The following is a 9,161-nucleotide window of genomic DNA, read 5'->3' on the forward strand; positions in this document are numbered from 1 at the left end:
AAAAATGCCACGGCCTCATCCGCGCTCCCGCTATCTCCCTATCCTTTGAAAGCAACAAGTGACGTCACCCAGCACTCACCTGCGCATGACAGTTTCCAGCCAGGGCCACTCACCTGCGCATGACAGTTGCGAGCAAGAGCCTGAAGGCCCTGCTGGGGGAAACCGCTTGTTCTGCCAAAGCTTTTTTTCTTTCCCGCATGAAAGGCCAGCTGGCTCCCAGATACAGATGTGGAATTACAGCACGTGTCGAGGACTAAGCACAAGCCTTTCTAACAATGCTTTCTAACAATGTTACAGAGCCGTTCCTTGCTTCACTGCATTTTTTTTTCAGACATTCAAAAGTGGTTCTAGAACTCCAGAAATGTGAGTCTCTCTATCCAGTCCTGAGCGCTCACACACCACCCGGGAGCCTCCTGCCTCAGACAAGGGCCTGGACGAACCTGTCTCTCCCTCGAAGTCTTGAGACTGGGCACCTTCAGAAGGTTGCAGGTGTGTGCGGAGTTTGTAGTGGAGCTGGTGGGAGGAAGGCCCGGGGGTGTTGACCTCCATCAAGGTCAAGTTATCCAGCTCGGCGCATGTCACCCGTTGTCTCACTAAGCTGTCGGCAGACGCCCGGAGCTTGGCTAGCGAGTGGCCAGATCTCATCTGCTTTCGGGATGTTGTCCGAAACCTTATTTAGTAGGAGTTTGGTAAGTTCCCCTGGAGTAAGGGCTAGGTCTGGGGGGAACGTTTCTTCCTTTCCTTCATGATCCTTCATCTTCTCCAACTTTTCTGTGTCCGTCCACTCGGAAAGAAGCAGCCGACCCTTCTTGGGTTTGGGTTGATCGCCCGCCACAGAGGCACCTGCACTGAGGAGACAGGGCAGAAGGGGCCCAGGTCGCCCCCAATGAGGTAGATCTTGTCCAGGCTGAAGTTCGGGATAATGGGGACCAGCTCCTTCTTAGCCACAAATTCCAAGTCCTTGGCGGCGCCAGTGGTAGGCCTGGGACTCGCCCTCAGCTCCCAGGAAAATGCGCGGAGGTGGCTGCTTTCCTGCCACTTTCCTGCCACGGTGCAGGACCCGCCCCCTGAACTATTTTTAGAGTTATTTTATGCCTAAAACTAAAAGCTGATGCTTTTTAAAAAAATCAGTAAAATAGAGTTAACCTTGGCAAGTCTGATTTAGTGAAATATGGAATAAATCTATTTAAAATTAGAAATTAGAGTTGTTTTAGTTATCAATATTGAAGTGATTAAAACATTAAAAATAATGGGTAAATTGCGTGGCAACAAATGGAAAAATCCAGAAAAATGGATATTTTTCTAGAAACTATATGCAGGAAGTTGAAAAGATCATGTGTACATGAACAATAAAAAGAATAGGAGAAGATAATTCAATTATTATTTTTTTTAAATAATGGGGTAAAATTTCTTCATTAAAGAATCACAAATCCCAAAAGCCTTAAAAACTGACTGGCAAATTTGATCTAATAAAAAATTTAAGACTTCTACTAAAATATCTCAAAAATAAAGAACAGGAGAAAATGTTGGCCACACATCAATAGATAATGGATAAATATGCATAAATATAAAGAGCAAGTATGGATCTAAAGGAAAAAGATAAACAGTTAAATAGGAAAATGAATAATGGATATGAACAGGCAATTCATTATATTTTTATTAATGAATTGATTTATTTATTTTTGGCTGTGTTGGGTCTTTGTTGCTGCTCGCAGGCTTTCTCTAGTTGCGGCGAGCGGGGGCTACTCTTTGTTGCGGGGCGCAAGCCTCTCCTTGCGGTGGCTTCTCTTGTTGCAGAGCACAGGCTCTAGGCACGCGGACTTCAGTAGTTGTGGCACGTGGGCTCGGTAGTTGTGGCTCACGGGCTCTGGAGTGCAGGCTCAGTAGTTGTGGTGCACGGGCTGAGTTGCCCCGTGGCATGTGGGATCTTCCTGGACTAGGGCTCGAACCTGTGTGCCCTGCATTGGCAGGCGGATTCTTAACCACTGCACCACCAAGGAAGTCCCAATTTATTGTTGAAGATACTCAAATGGTTGATAAACATATGAAAATTATTACACTTCTAAATGCAAATTAAAATAATAAAGACACTTTTCTTCCATAAGGTTGACAAATTTGAAGTAATTGATAAGAACTATTTTTGGCCAGAATGTGAGCAAACACTGTTGATGGGAAATAAATTGCTGAAGTCTTTGATAATGGACAGAAATTTTATGTAAAGACATCATTGGATTGGTATTTGCCTGTGTATGTGAGTGTGTGTGTATACACATATACATATGTATATATAATTATATACATAGGTCTCATATATAACATTTTCATATATAACATATGAAAACATATACCTATGTATATATATTTTGCATTTGTATGAATTTGTGGAGAGCAGAATAGAAGGATTCACCCTGTGATTTCCTCTGAGAAAAGGAACAGGGGCTGGTGTAGTGGTAAATGAGGCTTTCACGTTATGCTTCATGTACTAGACGTTTGCCTCATTTGCTTTGTTGTGTGTTTTTTTTTTTTGCGGTACGCGGGCCTCTCACTGTTGTGGCCTCTCCCATTGCGGAGCTCAGGCTCCAGACGCTCAGGCTCAGCGGCCATGGCTCACGGGCCCAGCTGCTCCGCGGCATGTGGGATCTTCCCGGACCGGGGCACGAACCTGTGTCCCCTGCATCGGCAGGCGGACTCTCAACCAGTTCACCACCAGGAAAGCCCTTGTTGTGTTTTTTAACAAAGAGAAATATAATTTATTACTTATTTAAGTAAAAATATAACTTCTTGCAAAAGAAGGAGTGGAGGTAATTTGTATTCTAAGGGCACAGAGAAATCATTTCAAGGATACCCCAGTGGATATTTTGGTTATGAAGTAGATAGCTGTGGAATATTCTATTCATTAAATTGGTTAGCAGAATAAAAATTCTAGGACTGTCTCACGATGATTTGGAAGAGCCTAAAGCTGTGGTGCATTTTCCCAAGTCATTAAAACTCTTTGTACATTTAATTTAAAATTACTACCTAACATTTGGTAATATTTCTCTGTCATTCAATTTTAAGTTTCTTACAATTTGCCTTTTAAAAACCTCCAGCCGTGAAGGGTCATTTCTGTGTGCACATTTGTTGCCATGTCTATTTATTTTTCAGATTGAAACACTATAGCCTGTAAGCTCCCGCACCCCACGTTTCAAAGCTGTGTATTTTCTTAGGCTATTAGGAAGATGTTCTTGTGGAGAGCTCCTTGGACTGAGAATTTCCTTTCTGTTTTTATGTGAAATACGCAAGGAAAGGCCTTTCTGTAGTTGCTTTTCTGTCTTTTATAGATATGTGTAGATCAGAAATATTTTCTGTCTTCAACTGCATTCTTCAACCCTGAGTCACGTAGGCCTGTCAGATTCAGCCTTGTAATTTTGCCTTTATACTACTTTTCACGACTAGCATTCTTTGGGCGCCTCTATGCTCTCTCTGAAGCTTCACTCTCTTTTTTACACTCAGTGTTCCTGACCCACTCACCTTAGCATGTATTTCCACTAGTGTTCCTTGAGAGTAAAGTTTTTCACTTCTGAAAATGAGTATTTGCTCTGAATGTCTCCGGAACCTACACCGACACAGCTGTGTTTGATCTTCTCACATTCAGAAGCTGTTTGCTCTCTGTGAAACTTGTATCCTGTGAGGACATTTAGGCTGTTCCCAGATCCTTTAGTCCCTGCCTCCATAGGGTTATCTCATTTTGGTTGTGATTATTTTGGAGTAAGATTTGGTTCCCATGGCTTGTGGTATAAGTGGGTATCCCCCTTTCACTCCTCAGTGCTCCAACCACTTAGTTGTTATGCTGTTCAGGGCACACAGCTCTTGGTGTTTGGGCCACACTCATGCCTGTCCTAAGTTCACGGGGATTCCTTGTTCCTAGTTTTGTAGAGGATATTGTCCATAGTTTTGTTTGTTTTGTCTTCTTTAACACTCCTGATTTATTATTTAGGAGGGTTTTGGGCGATATTTAAAAAGCTATACTGCTGGCATCATCACACTGCACAGTTGCTGGTTTATTTGATATCAGGAGGCTTCAACTTTTGTTTATGTAGTGAAATCTATCAGTATTTTCATCACCAGCTTATTTAGAAATGTGAAAATAAGGGTATTTTGGTATTTTAATTTTAGCTCATGTCTTAGCTTTTTTGGAATGTAGCATTGATTGTTGATTTTCTTTCTCCCACTACTTAAAAGGCCATGTGAGGGCAGTGATACTGTCTTATTCATCTCTGTGTTCACATCACCTGGCACCTACAAACAAATGCTTGTTGGAAAAAAATGAATAAAATTTTTTATAATTCATTATTATTACTATAATTCAATAAAGTTTTCATTCTTGGTCCACCTATGTAAACTTCTAGTACTTACCTCTTCATACCTCTAAATTTCTACCCTCCCCTTTTCTGCTTTCTTTTTTCTCCTTAGCAGGTGTATTACTATCATGTTATATCTTTTTTTTTTTTTTCATTTGCATCCTTAAAATCTTTTATTGTTTTCCTGCTGCTTATAGGATAAGGTCAGATCCCCCTTGCATGGCAACTCAGTCCTCCCTGATCTGGCCTGGCCTGTGCCTGCGCCTGCCTCTGTCCCATCCCACCTTCCCTGACCCTCCATCCAGTCACGGTGCTCGCATCGTCTGGAAAGCAACGCATTCTTTCTGTATGTTCCTGCTTTAAATTGTTACTTTATCTCCTGTTTACCTCCATTGTCTTCCTGGAAAAATAGCATAAATACCCCTCCCCTTCATACTCCTAAGTGAGTATTGCCCTTTCAGGTCAGAGAATATTGTCATCTTTTTTTTTTTTTGAGATTAAGTTTTAATTTTATTTTATTTTTAATTAAAAAATTTTTTTTAACATCTCTATTAGAGTATAATTGCTTTACAATGGTGTGTCAGTTTCTACTTTATAACAAAGTGAATCAGTTATACATATACATATGTCCCCATATCTCTTCCCTCTTGCGTCTCCCTCCCTCCCACCCTCCCTATCCCACCCCTCTAGGTGGTCACAAAGCACCGAGCTGATGTTGCTGTGCTATGCGTCTGCTTCCCACTAGCTATCTATTTTATGTTTGGTAGTGTATATATGTCCATATCATGTTGTATCTTACTTATCTTGTTTATTTTGTCTCTCCATCCTCACCGCTGACAGGAATGTGAGCTTCCTGAAGACAGGAATTTTACCTGTTTTCTTCACTGCTATATCCCTAACATCTAGAGAAGTATCTGGCAAAGAATAGATATTCAATAAATAATTCTTGGGGTGATTTTCTTCCTTAAGAATGAACTTTCATAATCCTCATTCTTACACGTGTGAGGTGTTATCAGTTGAAATCATGGAATTTCTAGCTTTTCAGAAACGTCGCTGAAATTAATGAAAAAAACAAAAAGTGAGGTCATATATTTTTATAAGCATATCTAATTAAAAGAAAATAACTCATTAATTATAAAAATTTTGTATCATTTACAAAATGTTAAATTATTTTAACAGAAATGCTCTAAGTTTAAAAATGAAGATGTTAATTTTTCCTTACAGTACCACTTGGTTTACTGTCTGCTTTGGGAAAATGGCTGACCATAACAGTTTTCTTTTTTTTTTTGTACTCAAGTGCTTAATTAAATGTTTCATTGGGTGGACATATCATAAGCATGTTAAAAGATTCCCATGTTATGATAAAATATATCTTATTTGGTTTTAGCAAGCAATGCACATCTATTGCCTGTTTTTCCTTCTGTCGTGTACAACTGTACGTGCAAGTTCCTTGAGGCTGGTATTGTGTTGTAATAGCTTTTCTGTCCATGGCAGCTGGCTTAAAAATAGTTTATAGTATGTGCTTATTAAAAGTTTATGAAAGAAATTAATCTCCATTATAAGTCCTTGATATTACCCATGTTTTAAATGGATTGAAGTCAGTGATTTAGCCAATCTCTTTATTTGAACTAAAATGAAATGTTGCAAAGTTACACTAATGATGGTGGCCATGAAAATACAACTATCAGATCTCCAGCTGGTGGAGCATAATTGACTGACAGCACTAGCAGCTGCCCCTCTGGCCCCCACATCATGTTTGCCTTGAGACCATTCTTCCTGGTGGGCTGCTCCCAGCCAATGACTGACATAGTGGGGGTACTAAGGCAGCCCCTTCCTATGAGATATAGAACTCCTTTTATGGATTGACTTGAGGAGTCCCCATCAACCTTGCTGAAACTTGAAACTGTGCTGCAGTTGGAAACTCCTTCTACCCAATCATCTTCCCTTGTCTTCCTTTTCACAGGTGTGAGACCTGCATCTTGCTCCCCCTCAGTAAATCTTTTGCACATATAACCCCATCTTGTCAGCACATCTGAATTCATACAGAATGCTCACTAACAGTTTCTTTTCTCTTCCTAGATAGGTCACATGAATGTACAACACAGTGCACATTTGATACACAAACTGATATTTAACTTAGATCCATTGTTATCTGGTTTACAGCTCATACCAAATAATCATAGAGGCATAACAGTGTAGAAAGATAACATCTGTGTCTAAATCATCCCTGACACCGGTATACTATCTTTGATGGAAAAATTGGTACAAAAACAGGAAATGTCAATCCACGCATCTAGTCAAATACTATTGCTATGGTTCAATGATAAGAGATTTCTCAGGCTACTTGAAGGTGACATTGAAAGGGCTTAAGCTTTAGAATAAGAAAGGTGAATTCATAGGAAGTTATGTACATGGCAGAAATCCTGAGTCTTCATGGAGTGACCAGTAAATTAATTAATTAATTAATCAAAATGTATTTTTCCAAATATCATCTTATGAAACCATCTGACCTAGTCTGAAGTATAATGACCCCATTTCATAGACCTTCTTATAAATTCTTAATTAAATGAGATTAACCACAACTAAGACCTACGGTAGGATTTCTTTTATATAGATTGTGACTTTTCTGATATGTCAAATAGGAAAAAGAATCTCTGAATTCATACTAAATATTCTTTTCTTTCACATTTATTTCACTTGGCATTATTTATATAAGAAGGAAACAAACACATAATATTTTAAAAACCCTATAAAACAAATAAGCAAAATAACTCCTTTGGATCCTTTTATTTTATAAATTCAACCTTTGAAAGTATAAAAATAAGCCACAGTGAATATGAATTTCCTTATAATTTTCTCCTTTTTTGAACCTCAGTGTCAAATGGCTTCTCATTTTGGAGTGGAGGTGAACATTGGATGTGTTGAAGCTAATTATAAATGCTAGGAGAGATTTATCAACCTATGGAGCGACCGTAGCCTTAGGGTGCAATTGTGTGGTAGACCTGTGTGGTTTGAAATCTATCTTCAGTGGTTTGGATACGGCCCCATCTCGGCACTGGGACACATCACCTGCCCACCGTAGGGAGTGACAAGAGTTGCATTGCCAGGTAGTGTCAGGCCCAGGTGCATCCTCCTGCTCTAGGGGTAGTGTTGAGAGGCAGTTCCATTTCAGTAAATAATTGAAGCAAATGGTTAATTAAAGGAGAAAATCTGGTTTACTTTACCACTCACAGTGGACTTCTCTACACCCAGGTTTCATCTGCTTAGCTTGCAGAAATGAGACAAGTCACTCTTTGTAGAGGAAGCGCCTACAGAAAGTGGGAGTGGGTGGGATATTGACATGTAAGAGAGAAAAAGGAGGTGTGACAGAGTGTTTTGTTAAGCCTGGAGCATTTGACAGGCTCAGAGGCTATGGCAATCAATAAGCTCTCCTCCCACAATCAGTAGACAGCCGTCTTCTTTCTCCTCCGCCAGATACTTATAACCTCCTTAATCAAATTGGAATTTATTGGTCATACATTCTCTTGTCTAGTCTCATTCAATAACAGGTCTTTATGTGCTGGTTGTTCCAAGTTCCATCCAGTTTCCCATTGCTTTCCAATATATGTTGTCCCCCCTATGCACTTCTGTTTGATTACAGCCATTTCTGCTCTGATTGTAATTTTTCTGCTGATGAAATTAACCTTTTACTCCAAACAGTGTGTCCTAGTGACAAAGCATCAGCTCTCTTTATTTCTTCACCACTTGTTTTTATATTTTTTCCTCCTACCTTGTGAAGCTGACAAGAATTTCTATTTATAAATGAAACCTACTTGGTTGCATGACTTGAACTACTGTCAAGTTCTGACTGTAACTTGGACATCATGCATGAGGGAAATGTATGTTATATTTTGTACAAATCTGAGTTGTGCTGCAATGCAATGGTAGAGAATGAGAACTAATTGGGGAGAGGTTAGGATAGTGAAGCAAAGCTATGAAATGCTACTGTTGCTGATGAAAACAGGTATTTCATTCGTTTATTAAAATGATGCTCTTCTTACTTTTAAAACAGGTAATAGGAGTGGAATCGCCTCTAGCAACCTCCTTTTCCTCTCACTCCTTTAACATTTAAACATCCTGTGCTTCTGTAATGGATGACAAAGCCTGTTACTTGGCACAAGACAGGAAAGGCAGGACTTCAAATTATGAATAGGTGTATTTTCTCCTAAAAACCTGCCTCTTCAACATTTTAGAAATATGCCTACTCATTCTTCATGGTGCTCATATCTGGCATTGATCTTTAAAACACAAATCCTCTTGCTAGAGTTTTCTTAAAGGAAAGTAGAAAGAATGACACATGAGCTAATGCCCTAGATTGCTTTTCTATGTAACAGGAACCAGCATGCTGTTTCGAGTTTTGGCTGCAGTATGGTAACGTCTTCTTGCTTTCAATTATTCAAACCCATTTATGTTTTTCATGCCAAGTTGGATAGGTTTGTATTTTTATTTTTCCCATTCTGAATGAGGCTCCTCGGATGAACTGTATCATCCCTAGGCTATTGCCTGGGAAGGTAGCTTCTAACACCTTTTAAAGAGTTCATCTACTTCAAAGCAAGGAGTCTCTTCTTGTTGCTTACTAGATAACCCTACCCTTTTTGCCTCTTGACTTGCAGCAACCCGTGCTAGGGGCTCTCACTCAATGATGCCCTAGTCAGTAGATTTTCTTTTAGAAAGAAGAGGATTACCTACAGCAAGCTCCTTTTCAAAGAAGTAATTTCATGGGTCACAATCTATTAGCTGACAAAGTATAAACAAAAAAAAAGAAAAAGAAAAAAAAATCAA

General features: G+C 39.5%; 1 pseudogene; it reads right to left on the reverse strand.

Annotated features, from left to right (window-relative positions):
- Positions 1-327: 327 nt before the first annotated feature.
- LOC113631242 (DNA replication complex GINS protein PSF2 pseudogene) lies at positions 328-4,403 on the reverse strand (annotated as a pseudogene).
- Positions 4,404-9,161: the final 4,758 nt, after the last annotated feature.

Source organism: Aethalodelphis obliquidens, unplaced genomic scaffold (genome assembly GCF_003676395.1).
Source record: "Aethalodelphis obliquidens isolate GAN/ISIS:26980383/991018 unplaced genomic scaffold, ASM367639v1 scaffold32, whole genome shotgun sequence".
In the NCBI taxonomy this organism is placed as follows: Eukaryota; Metazoa; Chordata; class Mammalia; order Artiodactyla; family Delphinidae; genus Aethalodelphis; species Aethalodelphis obliquidens.